The sequence below is a fragment of the Leucoraja erinacea genome, chromosome 31, assembly GCF_028641065.1.
Source record: "Leucoraja erinacea ecotype New England chromosome 31, Leri_hhj_1, whole genome shotgun sequence".
NCBI lineage: Eukaryota > Metazoa > Chordata > Chondrichthyes > Rajiformes > Rajidae > Leucoraja > Leucoraja erinaceus.
In genome coordinates this window covers 10,144,844-10,159,754 of record NC_073407.1, presented here as the reverse complement: position 1 = coordinate 10,159,754, position 14,911 = coordinate 10,144,844, and the positions used below count along the sequence as shown (strand labels likewise).

At 47.4% G+C, this 14,911-nt stretch overlaps 1 protein-coding gene across 1 annotated transcript in view; it reads right to left on the bottom strand.

Moving 5' to 3' along the window:
- The window catches only part of mrrf (mitochondrial ribosome recycling factor), a 197,392-nt gene extending 183,162 nt beyond the window's left edge, over positions 1–14,230 (bottom strand). Inside the window, exon 1 of the mRNA XM_055659896.1 lies at positions 14,220–14,230. The gene's annotated coding sequence lies outside the window, so the exon portion shown is untranslated. The remainder of the gene's footprint in view (positions 1–14,219) is intronic.
- Positions 14,231–14,911: the final 681 nt, after the last annotated feature.

Here is a 14,911-nt window from a genome sequence, read left to right as displayed (position 1 = left end):
CATGGGGAGAACATACAAATTCCGTGCAAAAAGCACTCGTAGTGAAGAAGCAGGGCCGGATTTAAATGAAGAGAGGCCCTAAGCTATTTCACTTGTGAGGCCCCCCCTCCCAATCCCCCACCCCCACGATTGGACAACCATGACTACCCAACAGTGACAGTGTGACACTTTTAGATCCTACTGTATGTTGTCATTAAACAGTTGGTTTTAAAATACATATTGGATTCACCACGGATATACCTTCTTTTCATCCTCCACAAAGAGATGGGCAGGTCTACCTGGATTGCAGTTTGAAGCTCTGGAGTGTTGGGCTTGCTGCTTCAACATCATGGAGTTGTGGTTTGTGGAGCTCCCAGCCTCGGGCCGTGCTGATTTCAACATCGCGGAGCCCCGTGATCCCTTTGCCGCGGGCCACTCAGCCGGTGGACTTCAGGAGTCGCGGTCTCCGGTTGTAAGTGGCCGATTCGGCAGTCCAAGCCGCTGAGAATGTCCTCCCGTTCCGGATGGTGACACCAAATTTCATTATACCAATTGGGCATGTGACAATAAGTGTCTCTTGAATTGAATGTGAAATATTAAGAAATAAAGAAATTACAAATACACTAAGAGCAAAAATGTTTTTTTTTCTCGCCTTCTTCATAGCAAAATCATCCAGAAGTTCACTAAGATCTGTTTGTCTAAGTTTGTCATTCCCAATGCACAGAATACTCATTGTAGACAACCTCTCTCCCGAGCAGTTGGTGACCAGTAAGCTAAGAAACAGCCGCAAGATTGCTTCCACATTAGGGAAGGCCATCTGAATTGTTTCCTTGTTTATTATTTGATAACGGTCTGTATGAGACAGAGAGTGCTCTTCTGTACGCCTATGGCTTTGTCTCACGTACAAGTGAAAGTGCAAAAGTTCATCAGTAAGTTTCAGGTCAACATCTTCTGGGTATGCTTCCATCAACAGTTCAACACCTAGCTGAATTTCTTGCTTAGATGCGGTCAGATTAGCAAGAAAGGGAAACTGTTGTGCAACTTCACTGTACACAGTACCTCTTCTTTTTAAATTGGTTTCAAGTGCATCTAGTATTGGAATTAAGGATTTTATCCTAAACATATCTCTTAAAGAGAGTTTATCTAAAGCATCAGGACCAGGTGCACCATCATTTCCTTGCCATTTGCTTACTCTTTGTCTCCCTGTGACAGTTCTGTGGTTAACATCTGGCAAGGTGGCCTTTGCTTGTTGCTCAAGCTCATCAAAATCTTCTCTTAATTTTGAATACAAAATCTTGAACTGAACTGGTCAAACTTGCATAAGTACTCAATAACAGTTTGGATTTTTGAATGGCTGTTGACCTTGTGGAAATGACCTGGCAGACGGGTCCAAAAATGCAGCATAAACACAAATTTCATTTCTTCCATTTTCTGCAAAAGATTGTTAGCTTGAAACCTGGTATCACCCTTCACATTAACATCAGAGTACAAATGACTGAGGGCATTAGTGATAGCGCTGTAACTCTCCAAAATAGTTCTGTGGCTTTTGCATATGCATCCCACCTAGTGTCTGACAAATATTTAGGCACTTTTGACTGCGGTTGCAAAAATGATTTTAGAACTGCCCATCTCTTTGTGGAGGTTGAAAAGAAGGTATAAATTTCATTGATAATTCCAAAACAGTTCACTGCATCGGCAGCAATCAACAGCCGAGCGGCCCACCAAGTGAGCAGCACATGGAATAAATCTTGCTAATTAGTTTTTTTTGCTGCATACCCTTGTACCTACCAGCCGTATTGGCAGCATTGTCATAAGACTGCCCTCGGAAGAAGAGCTCCAAATCACGGTCGGCGCGGAACTCATTGAGGTGGGGACTGAGGGGGACAAAGGTTAGGCATCTGCTACGGACAGACCGTTCGGTATCAGAGAGGGGGAGGTCAGGGGGGGGATGGTGAACACACGGCAGTGATGGGGGGTTGGGGCCAGAGGAAGGCAGGTGAGTGGACTGAGGCCAAGGCGATGTCTGGTGGGTGGTCAGGCAGTAGGGGGGTATGAGGACTGTAGTGTGGGTGGGGAAGAGCTGGGGTCACATGGTTTGAGGGGAATGGGGAAGACCCAGTGGAACAGCCACTGAGGTTACCAGGGTTGGGGGGGACTAGCCCTAGGACCCAGCACAGTCAAACTCAGGGGAGTTGGAGTCTGCAGCATGGAAACTTCAGGCCTGGTGCTGAGTCCAACTCCAAACAGTCCTGGAGTTGTTCCTCTGTCCCCCTCGACCAGCTCTGTACAGTCCTCACCTCTGGGGGTGCGCTCTTCAATTGCTGCCTGTAGGCAGGAAGAAGCAGCACCGCAGTATGGTCGGATTTACCGAAGTGAGGGCGAGGGATAGAGCGATAGGCATCCTTGATGGTGGCGTAGCAGTGGTCGAGGGCTTTTGGTCCTCTGGTGCAGCAGGAGACATGGTGGTGGAAGTTAGGGAGCGATTTCTTGAGGTTTGTTTTATTGAAATCCCCAGCCATGGTGGTAAACGCCTCGGGGTAAGGCGTCTGGTGTTTATTGACCACGGCGTGCAGCTCCTCCAGTGCCAGGCAAACGTTTGCTTGGAGTGGAATGTAATAATATAACAACTAATCAGGTTTGCCCCCTCTGTTTAGTAAGGTCAATGCTGCCCCATTTGTGACCTTGTCTCTATTACCACCGACCCCCAGTATCCTCACACCTCCTTGATATGAAGAGTCTGAAGCAGGGTCAAGACCCGAAACATCACCAATTCCATCTCTCCAGTCTGTCCCGCTGAGCTACTCCAGCTTTTGCGTTTATCTTCTGAAGAATCTATCTTCCCCTTTAAACCAGCCATTGCATCCACCACCCTTTGAGGAAAGTAGATCCACAGGCTCACAACCTCATGAGAGAGAAAAAATATTCACCTCAGCTCTGTCTTAAATGAGTGACTCGGTTCTAAATTATTCCAAAAGAGGAAAACTCTTAATTCACCACGTGATCTCCCCTCAGGATCTTCATGTGTCCAATGAGGGAAATTCCTTCCGTGTTTTAGACCTTACTCACTATAATGGCAGTTGATCAAATCACTTGCATGTTACAAAATGCCTCGGGAAATAAATGTTTTTTATTCTGTGAGAGATTATACTGTACAGTTTTGATAGCCGTTTACTGTGTGCAGTCAGATCAGATTCAGATTCAACTTTAATTGTCATTGTCAGTGTACAGTACAGAGACAACGAAATGCATTGATACTATTTTTCCCATTTTTGGGAGACACAGGGCGTCGCGATGTGCCCGCGCCGCCGCCATCCACGATCTTACCCGTTTATAGGTAATGGTCAGGCTACATCACTGGAGAAAAAAATACGGGTGATGTTTCTGATCGGGAACCTTCTTCAGGCTGAAAGAAACTTTCCTTCATCCTTTTTCTCCTGTGAAGCTGCCCTAATGCGCTGAGTTACTCCAGCACTCTGTGTCTATTATTGGTATAGGTTTGTTACTGTCACATGTACCAGGGTGCAATCATACTATACAAGTACAATCAAAACACGTGTAAGTACAACAGGTAGTGCAAAGAGAAAAACATCAGAGTGCAGGATAGTGCTTAGCATTAGCATAGCATTAGCATTAAAGGTAATGCATTACCGTCATAGGAGAGAAGGTGCAGATTTGTTTTTTTAAGTGCAAGGCCCACAACAAAGTAGATTGGAAGATCGGAGCTACACCCTAGCTTATGGTTGGTCCATTCAATAGCCTGATGACAGCAGGGAATAATGCGTTCCTGAATCAGGCGGTACGTGCTTTCAAGCTTTTATACCCTCTGCCTGACGGGAGAGGGGAGAAGTGGGGTTAGTAATGTTTGTAATGGTCGATGGTGATTATCTGACTGGAATTAGTTGAACCCCTTGTGTATATTGCTCATCAATGTTAGGCAGTACGGTCAATCAACTCCTCAACAAGCTGTCAAATCGATTGGAATGAAGTTTGTGCTGAATGGCAGGAACAGATGAAGGACTCTGGCTAGGAGATTTAAATGCTGGTGATGGAGAACACACACAGTGGGAGGCCATTGATGCACCTGGGCCAGGGGCTGGACACCAGACCAGTCTTCCTGTAGACCAGTCAGTATAATTCTTATTGAATCCACCTGATATTTCTTAATATATCAGTGGTAGGGAAAAGAAGAAATCAAAGTTGCAATTTGTCAAATGTAGGGGTAAAGAAAAATAATGGAACTGGGAATATTTTGCACAACTTGGTTTAATATTGCTAAGTATTTTTATAGACACATACGACATGGAAATGGGACCTTCAGCCCACCAAGTCCACACCAACCATCGATCACCCGTTCACACTAGTTCTATGTTATCCCACTTTTACATCTATTCTTTTCACATTACGGGTATTTTATACATGCCACTTAAGCTACAAGCCCACACGTCATTGGGATGTGGGAGGAAACTGGAGCACCTGAAAGAATCCCTTGAGGTCACAGGGAGAATGTGCAAACTCCACACAGACAGCACCGGAGGTCAGGATCAAAGCAAGACTGGTGTTTTGAGGCAGCAGCTCTACCAGTTGCGCCATAGTGCTGCCCTTGAAACTGTTGCCATTGAAATAGAACATTTATATTATAGGGCATCATTCTCAGTTTAATGCCTGTGTTGAATTGCTCCACAACTTCATCAAACAAAAGTCACTTAGTAGTTTAATCAGAAATCGAATTATTTGCCAAATGTTTTGGGCCACATCGTGTCCCATAGGAAATATCCCATCAACACTGTATCAATGCCTATTATTGGGTCATGTCCTTATCCCTGTACGCTTAGAGTGACATTTGTATCTGTTACAGAGTGTTTCTGCCTCATGAATAAAGCATTTTGAAACAAAGTTCTTAACTTTTGACAACATAATAGCCTGGGCGGAATTCCTGACACTTGGAATGTGATGGCAAGGACCACTGATTTGTCGTCGTGGTGGGAACATGCACAAAAGTGCAGATTTCTGCACCGCAAACACCTCGTCTGATGTAGGGAGACCTATTCAGTTACCATAAACCCATGGGCTTAATTATTAATGCCTGCTCTGTGGAATGCAATCTTGAAAACTCCCAGTAAAACATAACTAAAATACCCAACTTGACAATATGCCTTGTTGTAAAACAACATGCCTGCTGGTGATAGCAGCAAGGAACTGCAGATGCTGGTTTGCAAAAGAGTGGTGGAGTAACTCAGTGGGTCAGGGAGGGTCACCTCTCCACGTTCTCCAGAGATACTGCCTGACTTTTAGACTTTAGAGATACAGTGGAAACAAGCCCTTTGGCCCACCGAGTCTGTGCCGAGCAGCGATCACCATGTAGACTAGCACTATCTTACATGCCAGGGACAATTTACAATCTATAGAAGCCAATTAACATACAAACCTGTACATCTTTGGAGTGTGGGACGAAAACCGGATCACCTGGAGAAAACTCACTTGATCACAGGGAGAACGTACAAACTCCGTACAGATTGCACCTGTAGTCTGGATTGAATCTGGGTCTCTGGTGCTGTAAGGCAGCAACTCTACCGCTGTGCCACTGTGCCACCCTTACCTGCTGATTTACTCCAGCATTTTGTTTCCATTGTCTGCTGGTGATCACGTGCACACTTCTTTGCAGTTAAGCCAAATGTAATATTTTAAAAAACCCTTCCACACATACACCTCATCCTTGCTTCACTTGCGATTTCTTAACTGAAAAATTATGTCTCAGCAACCAGTTCCAAACTAATGACAAATAAATATCAAATAAAATTAGCTAGGAAATTTTGGATTCGCTTTTTTTTGTTGCTCCCTGTACGTTTGCCTGTGACAGCGAATGCCTGCTGCTTTATAGCCCCAGCGAGTATACATGGACTGTTTCTCGGAGTCAAATTTCAGCTCAACTGCTTCAAAAGAGCTCAAATATTTGGAGTGATTTAATTTGCAAACGAATCTCCATTTGAAGTTGTTGCTGCATGACATCACTGAGAGGCACACGCTACAGTGAGCTGAATTGAATTATATGGATATTTATTTGGACACTAGTCATAGCCAAGGATGCCAAATTGATCTAGAAAGAAAATGGTTTGAAAGTTCAGCCATTAATTGAGGTTTACTTGTACCAGGGTATTTAATTGACCATTGGCAACACAAGAAGGATCTCTTACCTAATTTTATTTGATTTTTATTTAGAGTTAGTTTAGAACTGGTTTGCCGAGGCAGATTTTTCAGTCAGCTGAACCTAAAGTTTTTTTACAGAATTTTCTTAAATTTATTTTTGTTTTCCGATTACCAATGGCAAGGTAAAAGTTTACATTTTCACCATCAACTCATTTCAAGCTTCAAGTATCGAGATGCAGTGAAAAACATTATCGCTTTACCTCCCCCCTTGACTCCATTCAAGGACCCAAGCTCCACTTGTCATTTTACCTCCCCCCTGGACTACATTCAAGGCCCAAACTAACTGGACTACACTTCTTCCCACCCTGCTTCCCGTAAGGACTCTATCCCCTACTCCAAATTCCTCCGTCTACGCCGCATCTGCACCCAGGATGAGGTATTCCACACCAGGGCATCGGAGATGTCCTCATTCTTCAGGGAACGGGGGTTCCCCTCCTCTACCATAGATGAGGCTCTCACCAGGGTCTCTTTACTCCGTGACTCTACTCTCACTCCCCATCCTCCCACTCACAACAAGGGCAGAGTCCCCCTTCTCCTCACCATCCATCCTACCAGCAGTCACGTACAACAAATAATCCTCCGTCATTTGTGCCACCTCCAACGTGACCCCATCACTTGCCACATCTTCCCATCTCCTCCCCTGTCTGCTTACCGCAGAGACTGCTCCCTCCGTAACTTCCTGGTCAATTCGTCCCTTCCCACCCAAACCATCCCCTTTCCGGACAATTTCCCTTGCAACCGCAAGAAATGTTACACTTGTCGCTTTACCTCCTCCCTTGACTCCATTTAAGGACCCAAGCCGTCTTTTCAGGTGTGGCAGAGGTGTGTTCCAGGTGTGGTTCAAGACGTCAGCTGCTCTACATCGGTGAGACCAAGCGTAGGCTTGGGGATCGCTTCGCCGATCACCTCCGCTCGGTCCGCAATAACCAACCTGATCTCCCGGTGGCTCAACACTACAACTCACCCTCCCATTCCGAATCCGACCTTTCTGTCCTCGGCCTCCATGGCCAGAGTGAGGACCACCATAAATTGGCGGAGCAGCACCTCATATTTCGCTTGGGCAGTTTGCATCCCAGTGGTATGAACATTGACTTCTCCAATTTCAGGTAGTCCTTACTTTCTCTTCCCCTTCTCAGCACTCCCTCGGCCCACTGGCTCCACCTCTTCCTCTCTTCTTCCCATCCCCCATCAGTCTGAAGAAGGGTTTTGGCCAGAAACATTGCCTATTTCCTTTGCTCCATAGATGCTGCCTCACCTGCTGAGTTTCTCCAGCATTTTTGATTTTTGTCTACCTTCGATTTTCCAGCATCTGCAGATCCTTCTTAAACATTGTTTGCATGCTTTGCAGTCAAATCATGTGCTATACATGAGTACAATCAATCCATACACAAGTACTATAGGTAATACAAAGAAAAACATATGATAATGTAGTGTTATAGCATTATAAGTTACAGAGAAAAAGTTCTTGCCCACAATGAGGTAGGTTGGGAGATCAGGACGATGCCCTTAGCTTCTGAGTGGACTGTTCAGCAGTGTGATAGGCAGACACATTGGAATGGGTCTGGGATTGAGAGTCAATAACATGAAGCCTATGATCGGCTTTGCCAACAGATGCTCAGCAGAGATGATCTCAAGTATAGTTTTGTTTAACATTAATTCTTAACCTCCACCCCCGTCTGCTCCCTTTCTGACCTGACAATTGAAGCTTTTCCTGAGCAGCCGTGTTACGCAACAACAGGACCTTCGGCCCACAATGTCCATGCCAAAAATGATGCCAAGTTAAATGAATCTGACTGCATGCGATCCTTTAGAAATGTTGGCAGCCTGCCAGGGGTGGTGGTGGAGGCAGATTCAATTGTGGTGTTTGAGAGACTTTAAGATTGGCACAGAGTTGGACAGGAATGGAAGGACATGGATATTGGAGGAGAAGATTAGTTTACCTTGGCATTATGTTGGGCATGGATATTGTGGGCCGAAGGGCCTGTTCTTGTTCTGCACTTTTCTGCGCTCCTTATTTTAAACCAGGTTTTAAACCAGTTTAACTCAAGGTGCCACTGCTTCCTTCTGCACTGGAACTGGGTGCAGAATGGAGTCGTGGTGAGTTATTGAACCATGCTGATTATGGTATCAAAACCAGGTTAGTCAGTGAGAATCTAAGGCAGTGGCAAGTCACTCTCAAGCAAGCTGTGGATAGTAAGCACAATGTACTACACTGCATCTCACTGAGCTAACTGGAGCAAAGGTGCTAACAAAATTGGATATGTCTCACGAGAGCACACAGCTCAGTGTTGAGTGCTTTAGCCAACAATAATTATATTGCAACATGCAGAAGGAGTTCTATTCTTACACCAAACTCCCACTTGGGTTAAGTCATCTTCTAATGTATTCCAAACTGCCATGCATAACATTCTACTATACAGCATTTACTCGCACTTGGACACAAAAAGCTGGAGTAACTCAGCGGGACAGGCGACTTGAAACGTCACCCATTCCTTCTCTCCCGAGATGCTGCCTATTCCACTGAGTTACACCAGCCTTTTGTGTCTATCTTCGGTTTAAACCAGCATCTGCAGTCATTCCTACACATTTATTGGACTTTATCTTGCACTAAACGTTATTCCCTTTATCCTATATCTGTGCACTGTGGGCGGCTTAATTGGAATCACGTATAGTCTGACTGGATAGCATGCAACAACTTTTCACTGTACCTTGATATGCGTGACAATAAACTAAACTAAATATTCAACTACAGCAACATTTAAAACTATAACAATATTTAAAAGACACCTGGACAGGTAGGTGAATAGGAAAGGTTTAGAGGGATATGGTGCCAATGCGGGCTGGTGGGACCAGTGTAGATGGGGACTCTTGGACGGCATGGCCAGATTATGTTGAAGGGCTTGTTTACCGTGCTCTGTCACTGAAGGACTGTATGACGTGATGATTGTCTATGCCACATGTAATGTTTTGAAAATAATGTGTGGTGAGAAGGGGAATCTCTGATCTCCAGCAGAAGTTGTAGGAGCAATTACACAAACAATGTATGTAATAAAAGAGAACTGGAGTGTGCTTTTGAAGGTGAGGTGGTTTATCTGGGTCTAAGGGTGGGGGGTATGTGTGGTTTACAGACCGTAAAGGGAGAATGTACAAGCCTTTAACAACTGCTCAGAAACATGAGAATGCGTCTGAATTGAGGTCATTCTTGGGATGCGTGCAACGTTACACATTTTCTCCCAGAGCTGGCAACAAACCTTTTCCACTTCAACGCTTACTGAAGAAGGATGTACATTGGATGTAGGGGAAAGAGCGACAGGGTGCCAGGAGCAGTCTGAAGAAGGGTCTCGACCCGAAACGTCACCATGGCAATAAATGTTCTTGACTCTCCATTCCTTTTCTCCAGAGATACTGTCTGACCCGCTTAGTTACTTCAGCCTTTTGTGTCTATCTTTCTGCACAGGGTGCCTGACTTGTGTATAGCTCAGTTCTGACAATGTATTACAGCAGTCTCAGTTACTGGAGCAACTGTGGCATGCTGTGGGCAGCACAGTGGCGCAGTGGAACATTTGCTGCCTCACAGCAGCAGAGACCCAGCTTTGATCCTGACCTCGGTTGCTGCCTGTACGGAGTTCGCACGTTCTTCCTGTGACCGCGTGGGTTTTCCCCCCGGGCAATCCGGTTTCCTCCCACATTCCAAAGGTGTACAGGTTAGTGGGGTATTTGGCTTCTGCAAATTGTCCCTAGTGTGGAGGATAGCACTGGTCGCTGGTAGCGATAGTGCTGGCCGCTGCGGACTCGGTGGGCCCGTTTCCACGCTGTATCTCTAAACTAAGCCGAGCGAGGATATTAATCCTCAGATCCTGGTGAACTTCTACCGCTGCACCATCGAGAGCATCCTTACCAACTGCATCACAGTATGGTATGGCAACTGCTCTGTCTCCGACCGGAAGGCATTGCAGAGGGTGGTGAAAATTGCCCAACGCATCACCGGTTCCACGCTCCCCTCCATTGAGTCTGTCCAAAGCAATCGCTGTCTGCGGAGGGCGCTCAGCATCGCCAAGGACTGCTCTCACCCCAACCATGGACTGTTTACCCTCCTACCATCCGGGAGGCGCTACAGGTCTCTCCGTTGCCGAACCAGCAGGTCGAGGAACAGCTTCTTTCCGGCGGCTGTCACTCTACTAAACAACGTACCTCGGTGACTGCCAATCACCCCCCCGGACACTTATTATTTATTTTTTATTCAAATCGTTTGCTATGTCGCTCTTCAAGGGAGATGCTAAATGCATTTCGTTGTCTCTGTACTGTACACTGACAATGACAATTAAAATTGAATCTGAATCTGAATCCTTACTGCAGACGGACGTACAAGGCTCACTGGCGACGGCACAATGTGACAAGGCTGGAAGGGATTGCGGTGGAGATAAGTGGCTTCCTCCGTGGCTTTTCCAGGTGTGGTCTGTGGCGGAGGAAGCGTCTGACGGATACGCCTGACCCCCTGGGCCCTGCTCGGCCCGGGGTGTGGCCGCTGAGGCTCGTGGCCGGCTGCCCCCTGAGGGACACAGAGGAAGGCAGGGGTCACCGCCACTGTGCTGACAATGACAGGAAACAACGGAAAGACTCACAGAGCGCTGGCCCAGAAAAATACACTTCAGCAGCAGCAAAACGCCAGGCGATATCTTCTAATTCACACTTCACTTGTAAATATTTATTCCTTTATTTCCTTCAGCTGGTGGGCTGTTTAAAGACAATAAAGGCACTCACTTTTTATTATTCTTTGGCGATTTACTCCCCTTAATGTGGATTGATAGAAAGATACAGCTGGGAAACAGGCCCTTCAGCCCACGCCGACCGCTAATCACACTCATTCTATCTTATCACGTTTTCTCATCCACTCCCTGCACACCACGGGACAATTTATATACGGCAATTAACCGGCAAACCCGCACGTCTTTCGGATCTGGGAGGAAACCAGAGCACCCGGAGAAAACCCACGCGGTCACAGGGAGAATGTACAAACTCTGTACAGACAGCACCTGTAGTCAGAATCAAAGATTATAGAGGAACTCTATATAGATATTATATTCCTCTATAATCTTTGGTCAGAATGGACCCCGGGTCTCTGGCGCTGTAAGGCAGCAACTCGACTGCTGAGCCACCCATCCGTGGTGGGAATGGACAGATGACGTTTTGGGGCTGGATCCTTCACCATGCAAGCTAACCAGACCATAATAGTACAAACCGATGCACGTTGCGCAACCTAAACAAATTCCACGGTAGATCAGTGCCGAGGAAGGGTTGTGGTTAGGGTTGTGCAGGATGCTTGATGCTTGATAGGAAGAAGCCGTTCTTGAACCTGGAGGTCATAGTTTTAGGGCTCCTGTTCCTCCTTTAAGGTGACACCAGATGCTTCTGTTTCCTCCCACATCCCAAAGATGTGCACGTTTGCAGATCAATTGACTTCTGTAAAGTATAAACTGTCCCTAGTGTGTAGGATTGTGCTAGTGTACGCTTGTCGGAGCCGACTGGGTGGGCCAAAGGGCTTGTTTCCGTGCTGTATCTCTAAAGTCCAAAGTTCCCAATAGTGGCAACGAGATGAGAGTGTGGCCAGGGTGTTGTGGGTCTTTGATGATGTAAGCTGCTTTTTGTCCAATAGTTCCACCCATCCCCCCCTCCTCACCTTCTCTGCCACCCAAAGTTCTATTTGCAATGGTTCTGGACCTGAAATACCAATTATAAAACTGCATGCTCTCCTTTATCTCGATGGCGCCAGTCCGTCTGAAGACTGAGAAGAACAGCAAAGTCCTCCACGTCATTCAACCCCATGGCCTGCCAATATTCAGCTGGAGGAGCGTCCAAAGTGCCAACACATCCCATTTCTAAAGCCATCGCTCGGTGCTTCGTTTAATTCTTCTGCCTCTCAGATGTTTGATCAAAGTGCGTCTGAGGGCTGATTGGGGAGAATCATCTGTACTCCCTGTTGCTGATTAACATTCAAAATGAATTAATTACAATACCCCAGTCATCTGCATTCCACATTGCGCTTCGGATGTCTCAATTTGCAGCATCAGAATGCCAGCCTGGCAACTTTGCACAAGAAAGCTCCACCGATGGATACGCTGGAAAATTGGGAGAGTAGTTAAAGAGATACATTTGTGAACGACCGTGCAAACGTCGTTCTGTTGCAAAGGGTGCAGAGACGATTTACGAGGATGTTGCCAGGACTCGAGTACCTGAGCTGTAGGGGGGTTGCACGTAAGGTCATCGGATCAAAGGGCGTGATGCACGGAGCAGCTCATTCCTTCTGGAGGACATGCCAGCCTCCGGCATACATTGTTAACACACAAAATGCGTACTTTTTTACCTGTTAAAAACCGCCAAAATGGTCAATTTTTGCGCTGTAAATAATTGTGGAGGGTGACTGAGCGCTCTGAACCAAATGCTCTAATAATATCTTTGCTCTGAACCCGAGCACCAAGGTGTAAGCGGCTGAAGGAGCGCATCCCTCGGGACAGCCCCCACTCTCCCCCCTAGGGTCAGCGCATTCCGGCCACGGCCACCCTCCACCCATCTTCCCCTGTGCGGCCGCACTGTCACGGGCTGTGGGTCAGCAGCGCCCACACACGGGGACGGGTGGAGCGGGGCCGCGGCTCCGGGCAGCGGACACACGGGGAAGAAAAACCGGCAATATCCCCATCAGCTCCCGCAGAGTTGGGGACAGTCTGGTCCCTCCACACACCCAGAGTCACTGACCGTGCTGCACCGGCACCACGATCACCCCCACCGGCACCTGACCCCCCCCCCCCCCCCCCACGACACCTGACCACCCCCACACTCTTTGTTTGTAGGTTAATTGGCTTAGTATAAATGTAAATTGTCCTTTCCGCGATGTATCTCTAAACTAAACTAAACACAACTAGTTGTAACTGCTTGCCACAGAGGCGGTGGGGGGTGGGGGGTGGGGGGTGGGGGGGGGTGAGTCCCGTAGATATTTAAAAACCCGAAACAGATAAATAGTCTTGACCCGAAATGTCGTCTGTCCATTGCATCCGAGATGTTGCCTGACCCGCTGGGTTCCTCCAGCACTTTCACTGTATGTCCACTCCCTACACACAAGGGGCAATTCAAAGAGGCACAATTAACCTACCAACCCGCACGTCTTTGGGATGTGGGAGGAAACCGGAGCACCCAGAGGAAAGCCCCACTGCAGAGCGAACGTGCAAACCCCACACAGACAGCACCCGAGGTCAGGATTGAACTGCGCTGCACTGGCACTGGTCTCTGGCTGCACTGGCACTGGTCTCTGGCTGCACTGGCACTGGTCTCTGGCACTGGCACTGGTCTCTGGCTGCACTGGCACTGGTCTCTGGCTGCACTGGCACTGGTCTCTGGCTGCACTGGCACTGGTCTCTGACTGCACTGGCACTGGTCTCTGGCTGCACTGGCACTGGTCTCTGACTGCACTGGCACTGGTCTCTGGCTGCACTGGCACTGGTCTCTGACTGCACTGGCACTGGTCTCTGACTGCACTGGCACTGGTCTCTGGCTGCACTGGCACTGTTCTCTGACTGCACTGGCACTGGTCTCTGACTGCACTGGCACTGGTCTCTGACTGCACTGGCACTGGTCTCTGGCTGCACTGGCACTGGTCTCTGGCTGCACTGGCACTGGTCTCTGGCTGCACTGGCACTGGTCTCTGGCTGCACTGGCACTGGTCTCTGGCTGCACTGGCACTGGTCTCTGGCTGCACTGGCCCTGGTCTCTGGCACTGTGAGAGAGCAGCTCTACCAGCTCCACCACTGTGCCGCCCCTGGTTTTGGATTAATTTACGAAGGTGAAGGCTGGTTTGAAGGGACGTTCATCCAATGCGGCAGGGTTGTAACGGATGCCGGGGGGAACTGGAGCTGATAGAGAAACTATCAGAGTAACTAGAGATAAAACTGCCTATGTTTTTACATTCGATACCTCTCTGCAGCTGGTTAGTTTTAAGTCCTGCGCTCTGTCTGGGATTAATTGCCCTGCATTTGTACTGCCTGAACCCCCATGTACTGCCTGAACCCCCACGTACTGCAATAAATAGTCGGCTTGACTTGACTTCAAACATCTGAATCCCTTCTCTCTCTCTCTCTCTCTCTCTCTCTCCCCCTCTCTCTACAAAAAGATAGTCCGTTTGTCAGCAACCACTATTTGACAATTTAGAACCATTCTTTTTATAATTGCTTCTCTAAATCCCATCCGATGCACTGGTGCGTTTATTATGGGCAAGGCACCCAAAAGCGACCCTTAAACAGTCTCTTTGTGTTGTGTTAGGCAAGCTGACAATAACATGTTCGGCATGAGTTGCAAGCCTTCAAAAAGCAGCTTCAACTTTGATCAGCTTCGATCTGGGAAAAGTGCAGAGAAGATATACAAGGATTTTGCCAGGATTTGAGGGATTGAGCTACAGGGAGTTGGGAAGGCGAGGGCTTTAATCCTTAGCCCACAGGAGAATGAGAGCTAATCTTATGGACATGTATAAACTTATGAGGGGAAACTAGAAGTATAGGTTTAAGGTGAGAGGGGAAAGATGTAATAGAACCTGAGAGGCAACTTTTTCCACACAGAGGCGGGTGGGTAGAACAAGCTGCCAGAGGAGTTAGTTGAGGCAGGTACAATAACATTGTTTAAAAGAAAATGTAAGTACGGCACAGTGGTGTAGCGGTAGAGCTGCTGCCTTACACTGCCAGAGACC